Below are 27,012 nucleotides of genomic sequence, written 5' to 3'. Positions count from 1 at the left end.
AATGTAAATTTATAATGTTATTTGACCTAAGATTCCATACATGCACCAGCTTTTATTATGCTTTTTCTTATTATGAAACACTATTGCTTCCTCTTTTGGTTGTACAACAAAATGTAGTAGACGCTATTCTTACAGAAAAATTTGCCTAGTGTCTAGTACTTTACAAGCTTATTAATGTTTGAAGTGCGTGGAGAAGAAAACTTTACTTCCATATTCTCACTTCTCAAACTTCAGGTATTTGAGAGAATGTACCATCCAAATAGAAACATAAACAATAGAATGTCCCAATTAGGACAAGAAATAAGTATATTTTTTGCTGGTATATTTTTTCTTTGAGTTTAATAACTTGATACAAAATATAGACATTTTTATGTCTACACAGAGACATTGTTATGTCTACATATGAAAGGCACAGAGCAAACCAAGACTGAGAAAGATCACATTTGTTTATTAGTGTTTTACTACATGGATACTTTTTTTTTTTTTTTTTTCCCCACAAAAGCGCTTATCATTCTTTCCACTGTAGTGAAGGGACTCTTAGGTCCTGATTCATTACATTCAATTTCAGGAGTTTGATGTAGCTAACCTAAATTAAGAGCCTACTTCTTGTATAATTAATGGAAAGAGGTTGGAATATATACAAATGAGGCCCATTTAAGATCTCTATTAACTGTTAGAGATATTTATCTATTTCCAATAAAGAGGGGGAGGGAACTGATGGCGTCTTTTCTTCCTAATTTAGATGCCTTGGATAATTGTCAAGGCAGGATGACTGCATCTCTCCTTTAATTTCAAGACCAGAAAAAGATAGACCTGAACTAAAACCACCCACCTCTCAGTGCATACACACACTGCACACTAGCACATCAAGCAGACATGCAGTTATTAAAATCCATGGAAGAATATTATTTAATCTTATGAACAAATTATCTAATATTTTTTCTGGCAGAGGTTTGATACTTGTTTGAAGAGTCTCTAAAACTCTGTTTGGAGGGGCAGCATGCATACTTTTTTCCTTATGAATACAGACTCCTGCTCTCCTCACCTACAAATGACCTAGCTTAAAAAGTGACTTAAGGGCTATGAAGATTAGATATTTTGTATGTGTATAAATAGCAATTTATCTGTAGTCTGTGGGTCTGTGCTAAACAAGATCTCATTCTGTGCATTTGTACAGGGCCTGACTTCTCATCATCATGTAAGGACTATTATAGTAAGTATAATAACCAGTAAGGACTATTATACAGCTCTGATAAGGAAGATATATATTAGATATGGATAAAGCTTAATTTATAAGCATTTTCATGTATGCTTTAAATAGCCAAAATAACTGAAGTCACATTTGTATAAATAAGAATAAGGCTGATGAGTTAGAAGAAAGTATTTATGGAATAATATATATATAATGAGAGCAAAGAAGTTTTAATATTGAGTCTATAGGTGTTTTTTGCATATCACTTAAGAATAAGGTTATCCAGGGTTTTTTTCTCATAAACATTAAAATGTTAGTTTTAGCCCAACTTTAGAATGAAACCTTTCCTATCTTTAAATAACTCCCTAATCCAAGCCTCTGTTTTCTTTTACCAAAACTCCCATGTTCAACAGCCATTAATTTCAGAGCTAGGTCTTATCTTGGATGTGAAGAAACACAAATTCAAATCCTTATTTTTGTGTATAAACTCTCTTGTCTGACTCACTTCACCTTGTATAAATATCAGTTGGGTCAAAGGAAATAAGGTTATAATCAACCATGTTACCACGGTTTGTTTCTGCTATTTAAACCTTTTAACACTTTAAAAGAATTACAATTTAAAGAAGATATACTGCAATTCTTCCTGATGTATGTCCTTACTTTATATATAAAATATATTATTAATAAAATAAAGAAAACAAGGAAGCTATGCATGATGAAGACCTCTTTAAGAACTCTGTACTTTCAAGTCTTCTAGTTTGCAGGGGCTGTCAGTCTGACAATGCTTTATATTTGTGCATGTGTATCTGTATATGCATACATACATACACATACTGCATACCCACACAGGCATACAGATATACACATACTGAAATTGTCTTGTAACCTTTCAGGAGTTCTACACTTGCAAAGAGGCATTAGGCAGCTGCTTAATGTAAGCTTATTTTCTGCCATAAGCTTTAGTGAGAAAGGTGGAATAAAATAAGCAGACTATTATAGCTTTCAGTCAGGAGTTTTAATTGGCATTAATTAAATTGGCTTCCAAAGGGCACATTATGTAGGGTACTTCCCCATTTAAATAATTAGTCCATGTTTGTCAAACACATTAGTTCTGGTAGAAAGCCAAATTCAAAAAGAGGAGATACAGGTAAGTGTTAATCTTAAGTGCCTCCTAATTGTTTTGCACTAATTATTGGGAGCTTTTATTATGCAACTGTTAATAGTATTGGAGCTTTCTTCAGTAAGAAGCACTACCAACAAGTTTCCTGACTGAATGTCTTTTACACTAACAAATCTCCGAATGGAAGCATGAAAAGTATGTAGGAGTGTCCAGAAATTGTCTGGCGTCATTAAGTTTTCCTTTTCCTATACAACTCTGAAGTAAATGACTTCTCCTTTAGTAAAGCCAGAAAGTAATGTTCCTAAAGCCTTGTTCTGTTTAGCCAGAAACAATAAACTTTTGTGTATATTTTTATTTCACTAATTAGTAAAACATTATGTGGAAACTGTAAAATATTGAGGCTCTATGTGTTCTGGTCGACAGAATTACATTTCCATAATAATAGAATTCCCTCCTTTCCAGTTTGAGGCTCAATAAAATGAAAAAGCCTACTGTTTTTTGGTTGGTGGTTTGTTTGTTTGTTTTTTTTTCCCCCCCAAAAAATTTCACTTCCTACTAAAAAAGTTTAAAGAATAAAAAATATATCTGACTGCTTTTTGTTACTAAGAACATTACTTCTACCTTGGTGTCATATATTGCAAAATCTAGATTCAAAGAGCTTGTAAATGCACTGAAGAGATAAGCCTTAAGTGATTTCTTTCCTAGCTATCTATCCAGGATTCCTGCATAAAGCACATTTTTGCTTTTAGGATTAAGAAGTTAAAACTGGAATTGTTAGATGCATGGAGATCCTTCTTTCTCCCCTGGAGATAACCAGTGAAAGCATTTAATCAATGTTATCTGAGTGTTAAGATCTGGTAGGGTTTGGTGAAACACTTAGCCTAAGCATATTTTATTTCAGCAATCTGGGGAATGTAATTCTTTTGGGACATAAGAAGAAAAAAGGCTTGGTTTTGTTTTGTTTCTTTAACTGTGTGTACTAATGTTTCAGAAGTGATTAGACATTTAAAAAAATTGTAGCACCCTCGCTTGCTGAATGAGGTGAAACCATCAATACCTATCAAAACAAGGCTATTGCCTCCGCAGAGAGCTTGGTACAAAGAACAGAATACAATATTGCAATATAATCTCTATTAAGATTAAAGAGAACAGTGATAAATCAAATTCAATAATTTTTGAGCATAATTTGAATGAATGATTCATAAATTAGAAGAGGATTAGTGTTCAGCAATTTTCCATATTTAATCCAAAAGAGGAAAACCTAACAGCCTAAAGACTTGTCAGTATCTAGAGGGACTCACTTTCATAAGTTCAATAAAGGATGTTCAAAATTCAAGAATTTAAATCATGCTTAAATCAACACCGGATGATTATGTTATTTGTCCTTTCTAGCAAAACTCCTCATAGCATCTAGCAGACATGTTTTAATCTGCTAAACTTGTATTTACATTGAATTTTTTCTTTCTTTATATCCTTTTTTCAGTGTCTTGATTTAAAACAATAGCAATCGGTAATTTCACTGAGGAAAATTGCTGTATAATACTGCACAAGTGTAGGAAGGCTGCCAAAACCTGAATTTCCTTAAAGCTGCATTATTCTACTTCTGAAGTACCTAGCTTTCAGCCCAAAGAACCTGGCCTGTAAATACTTCTCTACCAGTTCTGTAGGCAAACCTTCCTACTGAGACACTTTTTCTTTGGGATTGTACTTTTCTCCACTGCACTGAAAGAAACGCCGTGCAATGAGGGCAGACACCACAGCTGTGGGTGTGGTTAACACATATAGTGGATAGGTATGGTACCAGGTTAAGCACTAATGTACTTATCAGTTCTGAGACTCCCAAATAATCTCTGCTGGCCAGTAAGTGGCCAGTCGGGTGTGGAGTGTCACCTCCCGTAATCCTGGAAATGTCTGACCTTTGATCTTGTTGATTTGTCATGTTCAAACTGCCTGTTTTCTCATTAATGTGTTATATTTTCCATTCCTGTGTTTTTACCTTGTGATTCCCTGAGCTGCCAACTATTGTCATTGCAACAATTTCTCTTCTGCCTGTCTTATTACTTATTTCATGTGGCTCCCATTCATGTACTCTCAAGGTTTAACAACAACCTTCTCAGTAAGACTGAGCCAAGGTCACTCAGCTGTGCTGCACCAATGTAGCCCTGAGGTCAGATAGCTCAACTCCTGGGCTGCAGGTTATGGTCTGTCTATAGTGCAAATTATCTAACTGTTTGCATTATAAAAACATTTTATATAGCTTACAAATTAGCAGCAGTAAATTAAAACTTCTCTAAATATTTAATTTGCAGGCTTATCAGATAGGATAACGAATTTTATTTACAGGCTATAGTAGTGGATGGTTATTCTGTCTCTGAGAAGGAGGTTGAGAGAAATCCGCATGATGTCTGGAATATATATGCAAGTGTGTATTTCTACAAATCTGTCTTTGAAAGCACGCAGCTTCAGATTTTGAAGGAGGGATTCAGATATTTCCCAGTGTTTTCTGCTGACACCCAGAGAAACAGAAAATGACATGCTAGTAACATAGCTTAAACATAGACATGTTTTATGATTTTGGGAGTGTGTGTTAGAGTACAATACAACTGCTGTAGTTCCTGAGGATATTGAGCTTTGTTGGGGGGGTGAAGCACAATGAGCATGTTGTAGTTCTTAACAATACTTGTTTTCCTGATGTTGATTACTAGACCTGACAGAAAATCTCTCATAAAAGGAGGGGAAAAATTCCTAGCAAAGACTGGAGAGAGAACCAACTGTTTTACAGCCTTGAGGTCAGTGGATGGGTGTAAAAAGCAGGTGCCTAAGAGAAAAGACAGAGAGAACAGAAGAGAAGACAACTAGGTTTTGGAATACATGGGAACAGAGAGAGAGAGTAGGGCAAGGGCAGTAACATGTTCTGGAGGACGAAAAGTGGAGAGATCAGCTTTAGACAGAGTGTGAAAGGCAGTGCTAGAACAGTAACAGTAAGAGTTTGTGCAATGAGAACATGTTAGTTTCCAGAACCAGAAAAGCTGTAAGTATGTCGCTCCAAAACACTGAAACTAAATCATTGTCTTCAGACATTTTTTTCTCTGTGGTTAAAAGACAAAATTCTTCCGGAGGATTTAGCATGTGTCAGGCAGTGATTACATATGCTTGTTTGTTTTCAGTGAGCACCAAACTTCCAGCCAGAGTTTTTGTTTTAATCTGAAAATAAACCAGTCTCTGTGACATTGGTGTAACTCTGGCACTTGTATCCATTCTGTCATAACAGTTTGCACAGATTTCCATTTCAGCCTTTGGCAAAAGAATTTGCATGCCCAGTTCTCACTGATCTGAATGCACGTCAGACATTTAGAGATGTTTCATGGGCTGAGGAAGTTGAAAAATAACTCCACAAATTATTTTAAAAAATGAGAATACCAGATTTTTTTTGTTCCTTTTGGAATAGTCTTTTCCTTTTGTTTCTGTGATGAACTTTGTATCGTTTTTAGGTGGTTGGCAATGAGAATTGTGGGTTGGTTCTTATTAACTCATTCTAGTGGAAAAATGTAAAAATAGCATACAACAAAGAAATGTCTTTGTGAAGGAGGAGGACGGATGTCTGCATTAAGTGGGAAGGATGCATCTCAGTGTTCAAAGAGGACTCTTCAAGAAGATTCAAGTAGATTTTTTTCTCTACTTCACATTATGGCATGGTCTTGAAACATATGACCTGTATTTGTCTTGGATAAAACTTAATTGGATCGTGCTCCAGAGGTGCCTTGCACACTGGTTACAAATGGGCAGCCAGTCAATGACTATAGCTAGTTTAAAACAAATGAAGCCCAGTGTCCTGGTTTTGGCCAGGATAGAGTTAACTTTTCTTGGGCTGGGAGGGAGCACAGCTAGAAGGCTGGGCTTGGATTGATCATTGGAGTATTCCTTATCATGTGACATCATTTTTTTCTGTTTTGGTTTTGGTTTCTCTGTCGTGGCAGGATTTCTAGTGCAGTCGGGATCACTGCTGGGGGCGGGCTGTGTACCATTTGCCAATTGGTGAGCCACTGATGTATTTTACCTCTTTGGACTTACTATTGTTGCTGTTGTTTTGTTACTACTATTAATTTTTTTTTTTATTCAACCTACAAATTTCTTTTTTTTTTTTTTGTTGTCCCCCCCTCCTGTGGGAGTCGTGCAGTGAGAAACTGTGAGGAAGTGCTATGTGCAATTAGATAATTATTGCCACATAAGGCAGATAGAGGAGGAAACACCCAAATCAATTCAGTCAGATAACAGGAGCCACTTTACTGCCAGCGTGGTCCAGGAGTGGGCACACAAAGAATACAGTGGGTTTGCACACTCCATACTATCCTCAGGCTAATCGGCATGGTCGACAATCTTGGGAGGCCTTAGATAAAGGTGGAAAAACTCACCGTATTAGTGCCCGATGGATAATGACTAATTTTTAACTTGATGACCAGGTTCTGATCCAAGCCTTAGTTCTGTTTTTTTTCTTAGGATCTTGGAGAACCAGATGACTTCAACATCCTGATTGGCAGTGGTGATGGTGATCCATACAGACAATCAAGACTTGAACAACAAAGTGGTGGCAAATGAATCTTGTGAGATTGGCAGCATTCAGAAGAATATGACGGAACTTGGTGCTATTGTGTTACTGCCACTTTAGGTCATCAAATGAAGAAAGTGGCAAGAGACTTGGAGAAATTGTTGCCATATTAAGCATTAATTGCTTAATTGGATATGTTTGAATCTTCCTTGTTAGAAAAGTTAATTGGCTTACTTCAATTTTGATTGTAGTACATTGCATGGTTGTTTGGGTTTTTTTTTAAGATTTGATTGTGTAATCATCTAGAAATGGTAATCGACAAGTATGGAGACTCACAAGGACGGCACTCTCTTTTAACCTTGGAGACATGAAATGACTTCACCACCACTTCAAGGAAACCAGCTGAATCATGACTGTAGTCATGGGGTGGATTGTGTGACAGGGGCACCCGCCCATTCAAAATAGAGCTTCTTGGCTGCTGAAGTGTAGCAGCTCCTGACTGCCTTTGTTCTCAGGGCTTCACCTGAGAAGTTGGAGCCTTTGGCCAATGGGAGCTGCTATTGACCACGGATCAGATTGGGCCTGGGGATCAATGGAGTCCCCTGGGGAGCCACTTTGAGCTCATCCCCTGGAGCCGCAGCTGTGGTTGAGGACCCCCCCCGCTTGAGTCAGGACGCTGCCCAAGGAAACCCCGTGAGGTGACGGGTCAGGACACTACCCTGAGTAGGTCCTTGAGGTTGCGAGCCCTCACTTTTTATGGGAGTGATGGAGTGTTATGGGTTGTTGTTAAACACTGGGAAGTGGTGCTTTTTTTCTGCATTTTGGGTTGTCATTAAACCCTAGGAAGTTGTTCTCTTTTCTCACAGACTTTCAAACCTGTAATTTGCAGAGGGATAGTTAATTGTGTTGACAATAAATTTTTAATTTTTGGTGGTGAGTTGTTTTCTTGAAAGCCTCCATAACAAATTGGTGTAGTCAGCAGTATGTCAATAGAGGAGTTATTACAGAAGTATCGTTGTGTCCTTTCTCTCCCAGATGTACAGTGGGCAAAGGAGAAGGGGTTTGATCTGGTGGCAGTTGTGAGAAAGCTGAAACAGAGCTGGAGATGTTGGTGGAATGGCAGAAGTGAAGGAAAAATGTGCACCATTTTAGGTGCCTGTTTGATTCAAGTGCAGGATTGTTTTGTAGTAATGGAGAAAGATGATTTAGAGGAGCAGTTGGAAATTAATTGTTTGAAGACAGAATTGTTACGAGAGAGACAAGGCGGTTATTAAAAAAAAAAAGAAGTTATGTTGTCATGAACAGAAAAGCCTCCTAGTGTTTTTCAGAATCAAAAGTTAATCACGAGTGTAGATATTGAGTGGGATGGAGATATTTGGGAAGAGTCTGATGAAAGTAGCTTGGAGAAAATATTGTGTGACCTCTCATTAAAATAGAAAGCATACAGGTCCACAAGGTGGGAACCCCTGAACCACCATCCGTACAACCCCCTGGAGAGGACCTGAGCTTAGTGAACTTCATGTTAAGTTTTCACGTAAACCGCGTGAAACAGAAACCGGGTATTTGTGGAGGGTTTCTTTAACAGGGGGGGAAGTAAATGACTGGCCATGTGATGACTGGCTACCGGCTGAGTTCAAACCACGACGCCCAGCAACAACCAAATAAAATCCTGAAATGTGTACCGTGTTTGTGTCAACAAAGCCACTGTCACTGATCTATACAACTTGCTGTATATAGTCTCACACTCCCATCACATACCAATGAACTGCGTCTTGGTCAAAACACTTTATTTCAATTCAGACCAAGCCTCTAAAGGACCAGTTGCCTTGGGTAGCTGATATTGTTATCTAGATTAAGAAAACAGCAGTAAGGAAATACTGTATCCAACTGACTTCCCTTTGTCACAGATCATAAGCTGAACTGCACTGGCTGTGGTGCAAGAAGCAGCACTAATCAATAATGTAGTTCCTAGCAGTGGCAGGGTTATGAATTCTGACTTAAGCCCAAAAGAGCAAACCCTGCAACTCAATACTGGTAGCCCATGATCATAAAGATGCATCACATTTTGTGATGCTGTTAATTCAGTTATGTCTCATCAGATCTCTTTATAAAATTCCAGATGTAATTTAGGGCTGTCTCGTCATTTGTCAGACACATAAGCCTACTTTAAAGATTAATTATGTTAACAATACTCACACTGCACTTCCTGACTGCTGTGATCTTTCAATAACTTCTTTCTAAGCATCTAATGAAAAGATTAGAACACCTTCCCTTTATCTCTTTAAGTCACAGATTGTACTCTTTCTTTTTTATTTTTGTTTGTCCTATAGATTTTAATAAATAATTTTGTGTAAAAGGCCTTGTAAAACTAATAAAATAAAAATACCATATTGATACTGTTTCCATAAGAAAACTGTATACAAAGAAAAGCACCACATTTCACCAGAGTATTTTTAAACCATTTTCTTAATGAAAAGAAGAATCTCAATTTATAATCTTTGTATTCAGGAGTAGTTTTCTTTATTAATTTAAGATGCCAGCATTAGATTTATGAATTTATCCAAAAAGAGTGACAATAACTTTTCTGTATTTCTGCTTCTCAGATTCTGTCCAGCTCAAGTAATAACATCCTTACTGACAAAAAGAAATTAAAATAAGACTTTTGAAATTTTTCACAAAAGTGCAGAGTAAATGAAGGATCAGAGGAAGTAAAGGCTGGCTTCTTTCCATGAAACAGAAATAAAGCCAGTGTCTAAAATTTAGTGTGAAAAGCATAGTATTATCCTATGAATCATATTTATATTAAATTTTTTCTTCAGGTGGTGGGATCTTGTACAAGGGGAAAAATAAAATTAATATATGATAAGATGTGTATGTATAAAATAGAAATTTACAACCATCTGACACCTTTTGAATCCTTTGTCTGTGAGCAGTAATATAAGAATGTTTTTATGGCTGGCTGTGGAGCTGGGTTTCAGCTCTGTGACTTCAGCTTGTGACTAATCATTCATGAATGAATATATTTATTAATCCAATTATAGATCATGGAAAGCTGCAGCTCAGCAACTCCAGAAAAATTTATTTGCTCCTTGCAGTTATGTAGGTATGAGATAAATACATAATATTCATATGGATCTATAGAGGATTACACAGAATTATTGCTCTGTTATAGAAACTTGATAGCAGTAGATTTTTCATATTCTGAATATTACAAGCTTCTTTTTCCCTCCAAACTTTTTCCTGTGATTCAAATCCTACCAGAATCTGTTTGAATTTTGCTCCAAACTTCTTCCTGTCCATGACCACCTGTCATTTATCCTCATTTTTTTTATGAAAAATGGGTTGAATTACACAAAATGCAGTAATTGACATGTAGGGAGAACATTCTATTTAATGTAGGAGTTTTTTATCTCAGTAATTTCAATCCTTTTTGATAAGTATTCAGTATTTTAAAATAACTATTTCTTGACATCACTGAGTACTGCCGGTGGCTATTACATGTTCTGACCTTGGGAAATCTGTTCTGCCCACTAAACATGTTACCAGACTCCTATTAAATGCTGTTTCTCTGAAGTTTGTAATACAACACCACCTTGAAAGTTTGATTTTAAGTAAATAAATAAACAAATCTCACTGTAAGTCAACATTGACCAATTTTAAAAGATATTTGTTAGTTTTAAAAGATCCCAAGAGGGTTAAGAATCCTAATGACACATGAATTCCCTGTTTTCTCAGAAATCTTGGTTCAGATGTTAAGTGCCCCTAGAATACCAAATTGTAAATGACTCTTTCAGTATTATCAGACTGACATCCTTTTGATTCGTTGCAGTTAGACGTTCTTTGATCATGAAGGCTCTTATTGCATTATTAAACAAAAGTATTGGAGTCCTGAGGTAGGGAGACGGGAAATTCAACTCAAAGCAATTTCCATAACCTCTTACTTGGTGAAGTTATTTCTGAACTATTTGTTAAAGCCCATTAAATGAAAACATTTGGGCATCCCATACCTGTGTGATGTCTGACTTCGGTAATTCTGTCTTCAGGCCTCAAAGGCTTAGCTCAGTGCAAGCCTGGTGTGCCACTGATGAACCAGTCTAAGGCAGAAGTGCAGAAAAAAGAAATTCTGACTCCTCTCCCTGCCATATCCTGTGTTCCCAAACTTCTTATTGCATGTGAGCCAGGGACAAGCTGCCTCTCTGTGTCTGAGAGGTCTCAATCAGCACCTACGGATGACTGCACCTGTCGATACTCACAGCCATCCTATCCAAAAGTCATGCACGGATAAATCAAATGCAGAACAATGGCAATATTTTGAATTCACAACAAGAAGTCATAGGCTTTCACTGCAGTGAAAGAAAATTAATTGTAAAATATTTCATGCCTATTTGACTTCAATTTTAATTAGGGAAATACAAACATCAAAGTTCACAGAATTTGTAGAGATGTGTGTGTACTAGATATTGGCTAAAATGTTGTGTCTGTTAAAGTTAAAAAATGGCAGCACAGTATTAATACATGCAATTTTAAAAACTGTTGGTATCTTTATGAGAGGACGATGTATTTTCATGAAATTTAACAAACCTCATACATATATTTGGTTTTGCAACAGACATCTTGGCACTGACAAACATGCAGATTTAAGAGGGAATTGAAAACACTCAGGCTGAGATGTCAGAAAGTAATTGCTTCATAGAACTAAGGTTTATCTCTTGGAGGTTACAGCTTTTCTTAAAAGGAGAGCTATCCACACTTGTTACAGGGATCTTCATTTTTAAAGTTTGCTTTATGCACAAATGGAGGTGTTCTGTAGACTATACCTTCCACCTATGAAAGAGTATCAAAAAAGTGAGAAAAAAATAAAGGCATTGTATTTCTCCTAAAGAATTCACAGGCAAGATCACTTGAAATCTTTAAATTGAATTAATGTGAGAAGCTGACTTGTTATATATAACTTTCTGGTTTTTATTACAGTAATGCATAGTTTTGATAAAAGTCATGAGGAAAATAATTAAGAGTAAGTTCACTAGATGCTGTAATATTTGAGCTATTTAAGAAACAGTGTGAACACTAAGGTCAGCTACCAGTTAAATATGTCCTGAAGTGCTGATTCTCCAAATATGTTAGAAAGTACTAGGTTTTAGTATTTTGTTTCTGGGAGGTTTTTTGGGTGGGTTTTAGGGTTTTTTGGTGGTTGATTTGTTTGTCGGGATTTTTTTGATCGCTGTTGTTTCTAGGTAAAGAATGTGATTCTTGCCTCTTTATAGGAAGAGATGATTATTTGAGGTAATGACATTTGGTGGTAATAGAGATATTCAGTTTATCCAGGGAAGGAATGGCCATGTAGATGCATCAGTCTAACCTCTAGAGAACCAATTCAACCTGCCCTGCTACAAGCCTAAATTTTGTTTATGAAATTTAATACACTCTGCTTGAAGTTCCAGCCCACTTTCATGCTTTTTTTACAGAAGCAACTGCTTTAAACTTGGCATATATCAAGGATAGTAATCGTCATATCAACATATTATTGTAGTCAGATAGGTTTTGAAAACTTTGGATAATGAAACCGACTGGGGAGAGAAGTTCTTGTGGTTTAACGGTGACTGGATAACATAATCTGAACAGTTTGATGGCAGTCTTTAAATGAGTATTGTACATGGACCCAAATCAGCAAACTTGAAATTAGCAGTTCTTTTAAAAACAGTCTTTTTCAGAATTTAAGTTAGGCTTTCAAAATCCTCAACAAAGAATTTTACTGAAATTAAAACAGTGTGACATTGCTCAAAACACTCCTGAACTATACATAAACAAAAATGAAATTAAGTATGATAGAACCATTGCATGAGTAGCTCTACAGGAAAGTGGGTCTAACTTAGCAGTAAGAAGAGTGACACTGACAATAAAACAAGTTTAAACTCCACAAATTCATTTTTATTATTTTGAAGTATTTTATTAGTTTGAATTATTTTGAAGCAGAAGCAGATGAAGAAAGAAGCTTGAATACAGGTTAATTGGTCACAGGCTTGATCCTGTTTTCTAATCAAACAATACAATGAAATTATAATGACAGTAAATAATTAAATCGCAGCAAAATCTCTGGAAGATTAATTTAAAAGTAACAAAGGGTAAAACACCTGGCTGTTTTGAGGCAAAAATATGACTGGATTTATATCTAGGAGTGTGCTACAGGTAGCTGTCTCTAATTAACACCTCACATCAAACGTGCAATCATTTGGGACTGATGTTAGATCCACAGAAAATGCTTTTTATCCTGGCAAGTATAGAGGTGAGGAGAGCGGGAAAACTACTTATACTGAAATTAGCTACACCAGTGAACCCTTTACAATTGAATCAGCAATTAAGAGTTATATGGACTACAAAAATGAACACATTTGTTTTCTAGTCATAAAGCAGATATTCAGAGTACTAGATGATCTGCAGAGTATTTAATTGCTGTTGTGGTGAGCATCTATCATACATTAGTGCTGTTACGGATGTTGCTTAAGGTTTCATTTTAGTCAAATTGGATAGCTCTACTTGTATGAGTTGCACTGAAATAGATGACATTACTCACCTGACTAAGCTTAGCAATATTTGACCCATTAGCTCTTAATTTGTGGGTTAAATTTCTTTTCATAAATAGTTTATAGGCATCATGTTGCTTATTGCACATTCATTTCCTTTTTCAGAAACTCATCTTTGAGTCTTGGTTTATACTGAAAGCAAATGGCCATTATTATTATTATTATTTTTTTGTCTTCATGAAAAAATAACTAAGTAGCACTAATTCTGGTTTCCATGGTTAGAGACTGTCAATGAATTATTAACATGAGTACGACTGACCTTGGGGAAAAATGATGGCTGTAGAGTTAATGAAAAATTATAGTCTTTTTGAAAATCATTTTGAGCCATTTATGATTAACATTTCTGTAGGTAGCATGAAAGACTTAAGTTGGTTTTCACATTAGATTAATTTTTTATCTCACATGCATATGTTTTCTTTAATAATCAGATTTCATATCTAGCATTGTGAGTCAAGCTCCACTAACTCTAACTTTTTCCTCTATGACTCTGTGGTTGGTTTTTTTTCTCCTGCTAGTCTATATTTTCTCCTAAAATGAAACAGAACATAACTTACTGTGATCTAAAATAAATACATTAAATATTTTTGTGTCTTGATTATATACACAGCCATGTTCTATATTATTCTCTTTAATATGTTTCTGCTTATGTCCTGCAGAGTGGCGGCATAATGACTTCGAGCTATATGATAGGAAGTAGCACCAGAAATGTCTTATCTTCCTCATCAGTAAGTATTTAGATAAATATTTCCAAAACTTCTGTAATGAGTACTGTGTAGGTACTCAAGAGTCATAGTCTTTTGCTTCAAACTCTTTGTTCTTCTATTGAGACATGTGGTCTAAATCATGGAACTAGTCCTATTTACTTAAGTGAAATTGCAATGCAAGTGCATGTGTGCCTGAGTTGCATTCTGTTCTGCGTTTTCTAGGTACTTAAGGTAACAGCGTGCCAAATGACTAAAACCATTTTTCATGAAAGAAGATAGTCTAGGAACAGATTAGCAGAATGTTGAATTTTCTTCTGATTGTGAAACTAGTTTAGAACTCCTAGTTACAGAGCCTATATCTTAGTTCTTTTTGATCAAATGTTTTTCAAGTTGCTAAATGTAAGCTATACTGCTTTCCAAAGGCTTTCACTTCATTTAACTCCTGCAAAGATTCTCCTTTTCATTCATTGCTTGCTTTCATTTACCAGCGATTTTAGCAGCTTAGTTCATTTAGCTTATGTGATGGCACTTGTTTATCCATGACAACTCATGTTATTAATTTCACAAGTAAAACGAACCATTATGAAAAAAATAAACTGCCAAAAAGCAGGACCTGTAATCAAACATTTCTTACAAAATGAGTTATGTCTCTGAATACCATAAAAAAGGATCCATTTTCATCACCCAAACCACTTCAGAATTCATCATTCATTCTGTTTTCTCGTGTACTCTTGATATCAAATTGTTATCTAACACAGATCTTTTACAAAAAAAGTGTAAGTTCTGACTGGTACAGTTTTTTAACCACACTATTAAAAAAAAACCCCAAACCCACAAACAAATAACAACACCCTCCCCCATCATTTATTTTCATATGTTGATAGACTATAGGAAAGTCATATTTTACATAGCCAGCAGCTTGACAATTGCTTATTTTTTATGAACAGATTCACAGAATCACAGAATCGTCTAGGTTGGAAAGAACTTGAAGATCATCCAGTCCAACCATTAACCTAACACCTTATCCCTAAGCACTATGTTGACCCTACTCTTAAACACCTCCAGGGATGGGGACTCCACCACCTCCCTGGGCAGCCCATTCTAACCCTAACAACCCGTTCTGTAAAGAAATGCTTCCTAATATCCAGTCTAAACCTTCCCTCATGTAACTTGAGGCCATTCCCTCTTGTCCTATCACTTGTAACTTGGTTAAAGAGACTCATCCCCAGCTCTCTGCACCCTCCTTTCAGGCAGCTGTAGAGGGGATGAGGTCTCCCCTCAGCCTCCTCTTCTCCAGACTAAACACCCCCAGTTCCCTCAGCTGCTCCTCATACGACCTGTGCTCCAGACCCTGCACCAGCTCCGTTGCCCTTCTCTGGACACGCTTGAGTCATTCAATGTCCTTCTTGTAGTGAGGGGCCCAAAACTGAACACAGGAATCGAGGGGTGGCCTCACCAGTGCCGAGTACAGGGCTCAGATCCCTTCCCTGTCCCTGCTGGCCACGCTATTGCTGACACAAGCCAGGATGCCATTGGCCTTCTTGGCCACCTGGGCACACTGCTGGCTCCTGTTCATCGGGCTGTCAATCAACCCCCCCAGGTCCCTCTCTGACTGGCAGCTCTCCAGCCACTCCTCCCCAAGCCTGTAGCACTGCTGGGGGTTGTTGTGGCCCAAGGGCAGCCCCCGGCATTTGGCCTTATTGAAACTCCCCCAGTTGGGCTCAGCCCATGGCTCCAGCCTGTCCAGGTCTCTCTGCAGAGCCTCCCTACCCTCGAGCAGATCAACACTCCCACCCAACTGGGTGTCATCTGCAAACTGACTGAGGGTGCACTCGATCCCCTCGTCTAGATCATCAGTAAAGATGTTAAACAGGAGTGGCCCCAACACCCAGCCCTGGGGGACACCACTCGTGACCGGCCGCCAGCTGGATTTAACTCCGTTCACCACAACTCTTTGGGCCCGGCCATCCAGACAGTTTTTTATCCAGCAAAGCGTGTGCCCATCCAAGCCACGAGCAGCCAGTTTCACCAGGAGAATGCTGTGGGAAATGGTGCCAAAGACCTTCTCTTGCTTTTCCTTAGAAAACATATATGACATACCTACTATAGTTTTGCCAAAGGACAATCCTCTGTGGGACTAACTTTTTACAGTACATGAAATGCCATGATGTACATCTTCCTGTCATAACTTTGATGAGGATTTGGTGAAGGTCATTTTCAATTATAGCCACTTGCTTATCACTGAAGTCATGAAACACGCACAAGTGGTATTAATAAACATTCCAATGGGCACACTTTCTGAGACGACCTTTATTTTCAGCTCAGTTTGGTTTAAACACCCTCTCTTTTTCCTCATTTTGTTAATATAACGAAGATGATTCTTTGTTGATTCTTAGTGTAATCCATTTTATGTATACATGTATATAAGTCTATGTGTGTATATATGTACAAATCAGAGGTCTAGATATGTTTAAAGTACTTGGAGTTCCACCCACTCAGGAAGGAAAAAGATGTATCTGAATTCAAGGAATATGGAGAAACAAGAAAATGGGACTATTGAAGAAAAAAATGTCCAGCCAGCCGTGCTGCAAAGTATATAGCTTTCAAAGTAATGTTTTAGAATGCAGGAGTAAGGGCATTGAGAAGGACAAGTTTTAAAATAAAAAGGCCTCACTATACCCTTTAAAAAAGAGCAGAAAGCTCACTAATTCATCATACTTTCCTACTACCTAGGAACCCTTACCCTCTGAAACAGCAGTATAACTCCTGATACTGCCCTTCAGGCAATGCAGTTCCTGCTCACCTCCTTAGCGAGCACAGCCACACCACAGGTCTTTCAAGTTGTTAATGTATTTTATCAAAATACAAAGGGGTGGTATAAACTCATCAGCTACTAGATTTGAATTGTATACTAGTTGTGCAATTAATTTATATCATTATAGAATTATTCTATAAATTCTCATAACATACTTCATTATCTGCAGTTGCAAGATGGCAGATTTTAGAGATAAGAATGCCTCTGAATTCCTGCTGATACAATTCTGCATTAGAAACTATTTTCATTAAATCATACAATAGTGAACACTGATTTAATAAAGAACATGACTAAATTCAAGGTATCCTGTTTAGCTAAAGTCAGATAAAGCTTCTTTTATACTCATGTGAATGCATTTTTTATCAGAGCTAGAGCTGCATTTAGTTCAACCTTTATATTGTTGGGGTTTTTTTAACCTTTAACTGTTATTTCAAAAATCACTCTGAATTAGGTTTGTATTTTTTTAAATATTATTGCTGCTGTTGCCTTTAACTTACGTCTAACCTCACTTTAACCAGGACTCCAGTCCTGTAGTCAACAAAACTTTGAGTTTTGGGGGAAATTGGTTACCACCAGAAACGTCACCATTTTATGATTAAACTGTTGGCAGCTCTGACAAGGCAACTTCGTTAAAGTTGCCATGGCATAAACTCCATGTTATTTAGTACTACAGACCTTTTTTCTTGTGTTTCTTGCTTTTATGTATTGCTTGAGTCTTGTGTACACAGATGTAATGTTCATATGTGTCGCACTGCAACTCTGGCTTTACTTTGGATTTATAAATTATTCGCGACAAATTCAATGACCCCGTATGTCTTTGAAGGTATGGTATTGTATGAATAACCAAGTTCCTAGGGTACCAGAAAAGTTATTGTACATTCATTTGAAATAATTTCTGAAGATCAGTATTATATAGTTGAGGATAATGACGGCACTGTATGTTCTAGAGTATGAGAATATGATAATATCATATAGTCAGTTGAATAAATTATATATAATTTTCCGCTGTCTTAACGAGTGAAGCAATTAAAAATGTAACTTGAACAACAATAAGGACTAGGGAGGCTTAAGATGAAACAAAAATTAAAACCAGACTTAAACAGCAATGAAAGACACATAGAAAAGCAATGAGCTGCACAGGTAAAAGACTGAAAAAATCCTAAAGGGTTATTTCCCAGTATGGCCTTTTTTCATGCTCATGAATGCTGAAAAGTGTTTACAAGTATTTAGAGCACCAAAGCATTGTCCACAACTCTGACATGAGGAGTCAGAAGATGGTGTATGCCGGGGAAGTTACTGGCACCCAGACACTTCTCTGCAAAACACATCTGACAAGGTCTGGGGAGTATGCTTTTACTTTAGAGAAATATTTTCACAATGAGTACTCCCAATCATCCTAAAACTTGTTGGAGTGAAAGGAAACACACATGTCAAAGTTAACAGTTTCTAGAAAGCACTGAAAGGAGCTGTGTTTAGATAATGATAGTACTAAAGTTTCAAAGAATGGTGTTCATTCTTATGAAATGAAATCCAACCCTAAAATGAGTTAGTTGGTGAGCTGACTAAAGGAAAGCGTGTTCAGAATGGAACAAGTGCTAAGTATATATATGGGAAATCCTTTTTCTATGAACAGAGGGTCAGTTTTGAAATCGTCAGACAAAAAATAATAATCATCTTGAGGAGTAAATATATTAAGAGATTAATATTCTTTAGGTGATGTAATAAAAATTCTGAAAGGCAAATTATCTTTTGCAAGATTAAGATTATAATGCATTCTTTGACATTAGACTAATTATTTCAGAGTTCACAAAAGTCAACCAGTTTCTAAGAATTAAACCATTTCTGGCTAAATCCATCTGATGCATGTTTGTAATGCTTTATTCACTTTCACTGTGGAATTCTGATCCACCTTTGACTTGATTAAGTCTTAAATGGCTTCAACTGAAAAGTCAGTTTGGTAGGTTTACTGTGATGGTATCTTAAAGACAATCACATTAATTTCAGGCATGTATATGAGCTAGCAACATTGTTATCAGTCATTCATGTTATAGTTGTGTCTATATACCAGTGCAGTTATTTTTAAAAATATTTTATGTCGGTTTATAGGTTTTACTGGCCTGAGAAGCAACTTTATCAGAATTTTTCCTTTTTTATTTTTTTTTTTCCTGAAATAAATTTCTTCACATTCAGTGGCAGTCACTTTTCTGAGTGTAATGCAGTATAGCATTAGGTGAAACTTCCAGTACTGAGAGCCAGTTCCTGAGGAGACCAGGCTGCTGGTGTTTCTCTTCTTGCTCCTCTTACCTCCTTCACTGTTAGTGACCTTTGGTATTTTAACAAGTGCACAAGCAGAGCCTTGTAACTCAGGGAATACTGAGATACAGCTGTAACAGGCTTACAGGATTTGTGTTAAGCTAACAACAAAGGCTTCAAATGCATCAGGACTGGTCTTGACTGGCTCAGAGCTGTGTTTTAGCTTGTAATAGCAATGGTCTAATGACCAAGTGATTATTACAGACTTGGATTTAGCTTTTGCTTACTCTGGTGTAACTTCGTGGTGTAATGCCCTGTTACATATTTTGTAACAGACAGTAGCAGCAGGTATTTAGTCTGTGTAACAAGAACTGTGTATGTCTAGAATACCATACAGCATTGGGAAGTACAGGCATGGGGTGATTGCAGGAACTTTAAAAGTACAGGCACCAGTTAATACTAGAGGCCACCAGTGGACATTACTAGTCATCAAAGAGATGCAGTGTTAAAAGCTGTGTAAAACCAGTTTAATAGTCACAAAGAGATTTTAAAAAAACCCACAACATACACAAGTATCCAAATAGATAAAATACACCATACACAGTAAATTCAGATACAACATGGAGTTGCAAACCAAAAAAAAAAAAGTCATAGAGCACGTTAGCAAACGTATGAAAGTCACCCCAAGCAATCCTAAAGTGAGGAAGATGCCATCAACATGATACTTCTCTGGTGAAGGACTTGGGATGTTCACAGCTCACTGTACACCCCCTTCCCAGAGAGATGGTGAGTATAACACCAGAGAATTCTATACAGGGATTTCATATCTTTTTATGTATTTTGAAATATCTTCTAGATTAAAATTAATATGAATTAGCTTATTCTATTTACCATTCTGTCAATGCTGCTTATTGCTGAGTTCAGAGATCTGATTTTTTCTGCATATTTTCAACTTGTTTGATCTTCTGTTAAAATAGCATAGTCTCATTTGCTTTCTCATTCAGACTAATTTCTTGAGTTTGCCTTAAGTAGCTGTCTTTCTATCTTGGGAAAACATCAGATTTGCAGAGAATTTCTTTCATATCTTTCACCAACTTTTTTCCTCTATGATTTAATACTTGCAAAGTCTTGCCTGCAATTCCTGCCAGTTTTCTGTAGCTTTCTCTTCAGATGTACATTTTGGTATGGTTTCCCATCAAAATAGTTGCATACATTAGTTCTTTTGTATGGAAGGTATTCAAACATAGGAGCAGTAAAACAGTTAAGGTATTTTCTGTCTTTCTGCCTCTCCCTATTTATAAAATATCTTACTGCATATCATGATACTATGTATCTGTCTACATGTGGTACATACTGTTGGAATTGTAATCTTTTTTTTTAAGAACAAAACATTTTTTAGAATGTCTCCTGTAATTGCATAGCAGACTTTCCCTTTCCCATCAAATCACTATGATCAGTGATGTAGCAAGCACTTGTCTTGTAAAATGTGTACTCTGACAAAAAAATGGAATGACGAGGAAAGATGTAAAACAGTCAAACAAAGCTTTTAACATAAAGTTGATATTTTTGATGGCCTGAAATCATATGTTTTCCAGTTTGTTGTAGGCATTCCTCTCACAGTTTTGTTACTTACCCCTCTGAGATAGTTCAGTCACGCCCTGTGTTCTTTATGTTCGATTCTCTGCATCTGCAAAGAGAGAAGTCAAAGGCTCCTGCTTTGGTGATGATAGACATAGGTGTTGAAAACAAAAATGTTTTTCCCGGGAATTCCACCCTATTTCTGATGCATCGTTTTATAATATTTTACCATCTTGAACTTCTATTAAATACTAATACCTTCAGACTCTCAGAATTACTCATTAAATTGTATTCTGCTCTGTGGTAAGGATCTTGTTTGTCCATGTAATCCTTGCATCTTTTTACTTGTTCTCACTGTCCTGTCATCTCTACAGAGACTAATAGTGAATCCCATAGGTAAATTGCCCTTTACCTCTTGAAGTCTGTCACTTAAATTCACTGTAAACTCTTTTTAAAATGAATTATTTTACTTGTGTAATTATAAAAGTATTGTATTAAAAATACTGTATTAAAAAATAAAGAAGTTAGATGAGACAGTAAGTGACATATTGAAGTGATGCATACTGTTTAATGAAGTCCTCTCCCACTTTTATCTTGCCCACTTATTTCTATTTATTTATGAACTGTACAATAAAGTGGGTTTTCAGGCTTAGCTTATTTGTGCAACATAAGAGCAATTAGTTGCTTGAACTGCATTCATTAACAGGGTTTTTTTTTTAGTATGAACAAGATATGTTTTGACACTATAGGTATGACTAACTCTTGACAAAAATGTTCATACTTTAACTATACTGAGGTTTTTTTCAGACTATCATTGTTAAACTTCTGGTAATTTATTGTGATTCAAATTGGATGCAATACACTCCTAGAATGATAGATATTATGCCAGGGTACATCCTATTTCAAAGAATTCTTTGCATTTCCTTCACTGCCATCAGAGGGAAAAAAAGCAAAATGAAAGAATTCTAATTAAAGGAAAAACTGAAACTACTTCTGTCTTGAAGAATTACGGGACTGGGAGACTGTTAAACCAGATGCACAGTCTATTAAAAACAAAGCAAGATTTTATCATCAGTATTTTTCAAAACCAGCTGCAGTTAAGAAAAATGTTATTTCCAGCTAAAAATTATGAAGGATACTGGAAGCTGCCTTTGCATGTACTTTCAACCAGAAGCAGCATTTTGTAAATATCAGCAGTGTTTGAAATACTCTGAAAGTTTTGCCAACAAAACAGGCTGTACTGAAAAATGGCAGAATGCACATCTACTGGCATAAATATTGTTAATATGTTCAGACTTTACTGAGTTCTACTGACTTCGAACATTTGCAATATACTGCTTGTATTTCTAAAAACTTCCCTTGACCTAAGTCAATTGAGTTGTTGGTAGACTGAAACATAATTCTATTATCTAGAAAGGTTATTTTCTTTTCTGCTGACTGAAAATGAAATAAAAGATATTTTTGTAAAGTTGGAATTTTGACTTGTTAGACTTTTGATAAGGAAAAAAATCACAAAGTTGCAATATCATGAACTGGATAATATATTTAGAGTGGAACAAATTAATTCAAGTGGATATTTCATTTTGTGATAAAAACTGAAAGTAATTAGATAGAAAAAAGTCATACTTAGTTCTTAAGAAATAGAGCCAAGGGAAAATTTTGGAATATCATCAGACTCTGTCAGAATCTTGGGAAGCGGGCATACATAGTTTTGTGTGTTCTATCTATCGCAAATTTCAAGAAAATTTTGAGAACAGGTAAAGAAAAACTATGCTAGCTGCCATAATAAACACTACTTTCTCAAAGCTAAGTTGCCATGTTAGACATGTTAGGTGGAAGTTATTAAAAAAATTTCTGCTTCTGTTGTAATGGAATTCCCAAATATCTTAAGCTCATTAAATTCTCCATAGCTTCTACTTCAGATTTCCAGACTCTCTTACCTAATTAACTAATAGGCTTTTTTTTTTCCTACGAAATAGCAATGAGGTTACTGCATAACCACATTACAAAATGCTGTGTGCGGGATGAGTCATTTTCATCAAATTTCATGAGTGGCATTAAGAACAACACCATTCAGATTTCTAGCATCATTCAGAAAGTATTTTTTTAAGCTGTACTGGCACACATTACAGAGCACTTTTGAGTATAAAACCAGTCATATAAACATCTGCAATAATGGTTTCTTGCTTCTAGTATCCCATTTGCATTTGTTTCTTTCAGTACATACTCCATTTCTATTTTAGCTGAGTCTTACCATAACTTTCCTCTGATATAATTATTCAAGCTGAGCCTCAAGATAAATCCTTTGTTTCTTCCTTTTCTTTTTTTTTTTTTTTTTTTTTTTCCTCCCAGAAGAAACAGGAGTCTAAACATTGTTCCAAGTTTCTCCTTTGTCTTTTCACAAGGCTACAAACAGAATTTGCTGATCTGGTACACAGAAGCTGTTTTCTTAACTTTCAATAACAAAATGTGACAAATTACAGTTTTACCTTTCACTGTGGCTTTCTCTTTTTCACCTTCAACATGCATTTTCATGCATTTCCTTCCTGGACTTGCTTCTGTTCTGAACTTTTCCTCCAAACGTTCTCACTTTCTCAAGCACAATTCTACTCCTTTTGAAAAAAAATCTATATTATATTCTTTAAAGTCGCTGGTAATGCAATGCTTTCTGATCCATATGAATCTCTTGTCAATTAAAATTATTTTTATTTTAAAAAAATTCCTCAAAAATGTGACTATAATAAAATAATAAATATTACAATGGGTATGGTACTATATTTGTCATAGAGGGTCTTCATTTTGAGTAGGCCCTCCTCTAAGAAAGGCCATTCCTTTTAGTATATAAAATTTATTTTCAGCAATCAGCAATCCAAGATATGTTTTTTTCAAACAGTCTTTGCAATTTACTTATAATTACTCCACCTATGGAAAATGGGATTTATTTCAGTGTGTTGATTCCAGGTGGTTGCCAGTGAAACATAGGTAGCTATGAATCTTCTGTAACTATTTATATTGCTGTAGTCAGCACCGTCCTGTATGCATCTTCTTTAAAACTATGAAATCCAAGAAAGTTTTAGAACATCTTGAATGTTATGATCCACACATTAGATATAGAGTCAAAAATATTAGGTATATAGCCATAATTACCGGTGTTTTGAAGTTTTGGTAAAAGAAATAACTGAAATGAGATTTTGGTAGCAAATACTTATCATAGCACTGAGTCTGTCTCTATGTGCTTGTTTTATATATGTGTTTCTTCTAGTGCACCATTTCTGGCAGAGGGAACCATTAATGACTTCAGAGAAAGGGTGCATGTATGCTGAGGTTGTGCTACTAAAGAAGATTATTTGTGCTGTTAGGAAACGACAACTTGAAAGTTGTTGAAGAAAAACAAGGGATTGTAAGTAGGACCTCCAAATGTGCAAACGTGAAATAATAGCACAAAAAGAAAGTGCAAGCACAGGGTACTGTCAGAGGCCCTAAGGGTAGAAGTAACTCAAAAATGGTCAGACACAATGGTGTCATTAAAAAAAATGCAACCTTGGGAGCTGGTTGGGGTTTTTTTTGTTTTGTTTTGTTTTTCTAGGAGGGGTGTTGGGTTTTTTAATATTGAAGAGAGGAAGGAAATGTAAACCACACCACATATTAAAAATTCAGATACAACATGGAATTACCAAACAATGAAGTGAAAGCAATGATGCCATCTGTGTTAGCTACTGTAAAAAGTTGACGCTGGTGACACTGACTTCAAGAGTGAGAAGGAAGAAACCATTGGCATAAACATCATCATATTCCTCCTGGCAAAGAGAAGGAAGAGCCTGAGCCACAATTAACAGTAATCTCCTCCCAGAGAAGAACACAGGAATCTGATTTGTTGCAGTTCCTGCTAGCACTTCTGAGACCCAAGGGTGAAAACATTGGAGAAACGGGTCAATATTAGAAAGTTTGTATATATCAATTTTCATTATGCCACTATTTAGAATGAGATTAATAATTGGGCAATCTGAACTGCAAATGTTACTATAACTGTAACAAGACTACTAATGACTGCATGATTAGACTGTTCAGACTTAGACTAACAGTAAATTCTTGACCTTGTTTAAAATTGTCGAGATGTAAGAAAAATGATCAGGTGTGACCTTCTGGAATTAGATAGCATAATTTTGCAACAATAATGTGATTTCCAGGCTCAAGCTCCTCTCAAAGATTTAATTAGCAAGAAATTATTCCTATTTTTAATAACAAATACTTTTTGCTAAAAACTGATAAATTCCAGGACATACACAAAACCAGTGTGTTTACACATTAAGAGATTGCTGCAATCTAGCATTGTTTTCTTATTCAATCCCTAATATTACAATCAACCAATTTAAAAAGTCATAGTTTTTTGTGATAGGCAGTAGAATTTGTCTCCTCTGAAAAGCCCAAAATGCCAGTGATTTCTTTAAAATTATCATTTATTTTAATACACAGTCTGCTAAAGAGCATAGGGCCTTTTTTTTTTGTTTCAATTTTTTTGTTGGTTTGTTTTTTGTTTTTGTAATACAGTATTTGTAGGTAGTGGTCAAATCTCTGACAAATTAGGAAGTAACTCTGCAGTGGTATGCTGGAAGTATGGAGTTCCTCCTCCTGTTTTGAAGTAGGTGGTGATAACTAGGACTCCCAGGTGCCACATATTATTAAAACCATAATAATAATATAGTGCCTAGTGCTCCAAAACCACCAAGATGGATCTCAGTGCTTGCTGCTAGTGTTTCAGCTCCACAGGGAGTGTGACAGATGAAGTGAAGAACACAATCTTATGAAAAATCTCAATAGAATTAGACCAGCTGTTTTCTATAAATATTCAATAGCATCCAATAAAAATAACCCCAGAATTTTACATGGAGAGACAGTATGTAGAATTAAAGAGAAAAGTGTATCTCTAGCAGACAGTATATCCCTGTATGTTGTAAGGGAACACTAGTAGCTACCTCAGGAAGACACAGTGGGTAGGGTTCCTCTTAACTCTCTCTTGATCTCTGTAGATAGCAAATTATCTTAGGCTTCCATTATAGTTAATTGAACAAAATAGACATCTTAAGTGACTTATCTGATTCTGAAATTGGTATTTAAAATTGCTTGTACTACGGAAGTCATTATCTCCTCTCTTAACTATAAAAGAATGAGTAGAAGAAAAACAGTGCTCTGTGATTTTTGTATCTCTCATTTGTGCAAGGTGTCAAGAAATTCAGTACTCCTTTAACAGGTCTGCATATTTTCCTGTATGCATCAAAATGCTATCTGGAAAAGTAACTTCCTTTATGAATAACTTAATCCTGGCAAGGGTAATTTTATAGCAGCCGTACAATATACTCTGTGTGTACTGCAACCAGAGGTTGCAATTCTTGCCAGTCCTTTAGAGATCATACAAAAATAAAAGCTTTCCAATACTTCAGAAAAGGTTTAGAAAACATTAATGAGCCACATTTTAGCCCAAAGTTTGTTGATTTCTTTCTTTCTTTCTTTCTTTCTTTCTTTCTTTCTTTCTTTCTTTCTTTCTTTCCTTCTTTCTTTCTTTCTTTCTTTCTTTCTTTCTTTCTTTCTTTCCATCCAGAAGCTGAAAATTCTAACCTATCTTTCTACTACATTGTTCTTAATTTCCTACTCCTACATGCCTATTTAATGAGATGTATTTATGCCATTAATGATCAGACTGTAAGGACAGGTTTATAAGATCATTTTGCCAGATCTCTTGCACTTGGAGAGGGCTAAACATCATAGTCCCTCTTGTAACTACACCTGTATTAAATGTGTGCATCCAATAAAAGCACAGCATGTATTTGTCAAAGACCAAACTTTCAGAGAGGAACTCTGTTTTAAAGTCAGATGAGGAAGAAATTACCCATTTAATCTGACAGGTTTTTATATTTCTTAAGTAAGAATAATGTTGAAAATATTTGGTTGTATTTCCAGCTTCCATTTCTGTGAACTGCTCTCATGATCAATTGTTCTTTTTAGAATTTGTTATAAGATTAAGAGAATACAAGCCCCTAATATTCATATCAAATCAACAAAAACAGATTTCAGAAATATAGTCTGGAGTAACTTAGTATGAAACTGTTAATGTGATGCTCATTCCTTGGCTTTAGATGTTGAAATTTGAAATGGTTGTGTTAAAACTGGAAGGAGTACCAGTAAAACTATAAGCAGTTGAAAAAACAGTAGTATAAATTTCCTTCTA

At 36.0% G+C, this 27,012-nt stretch overlaps 1 long non-coding RNA gene across 1 annotated transcript; it reads left to right on the top strand.

The window, feature by feature from the left end:
* Window positions 1–1,149: 1,149 nt before the first annotated feature.
* Window positions 1,150–9,259, top strand: LOC141959803 (uncharacterized). Its single transcript, XR_012633499.1, has 2 exons — window positions 1,150–1,213; window positions 6,810–9,259. It is a non-coding gene; the product is annotated as an uncharacterized LOC141959803 (long non-coding RNA).
* The last annotated feature ends 17,753 nt before the right edge of the window (window positions 9,260–27,012 follow it).

Source organism: Athene noctua, chromosome 4 (genome assembly GCF_965140245.1).
Source record: "Athene noctua chromosome 4, bAthNoc1.hap1.1, whole genome shotgun sequence".
Classification (NCBI taxonomy): Eukaryota; Metazoa; Chordata; class Aves; order Strigiformes; family Strigidae; genus Athene; species Athene noctua.
The sequence above is the reverse complement of the archived record's forward strand: the minus strand, read 5'-3'. Positions and strand labels throughout refer to the sequence as shown.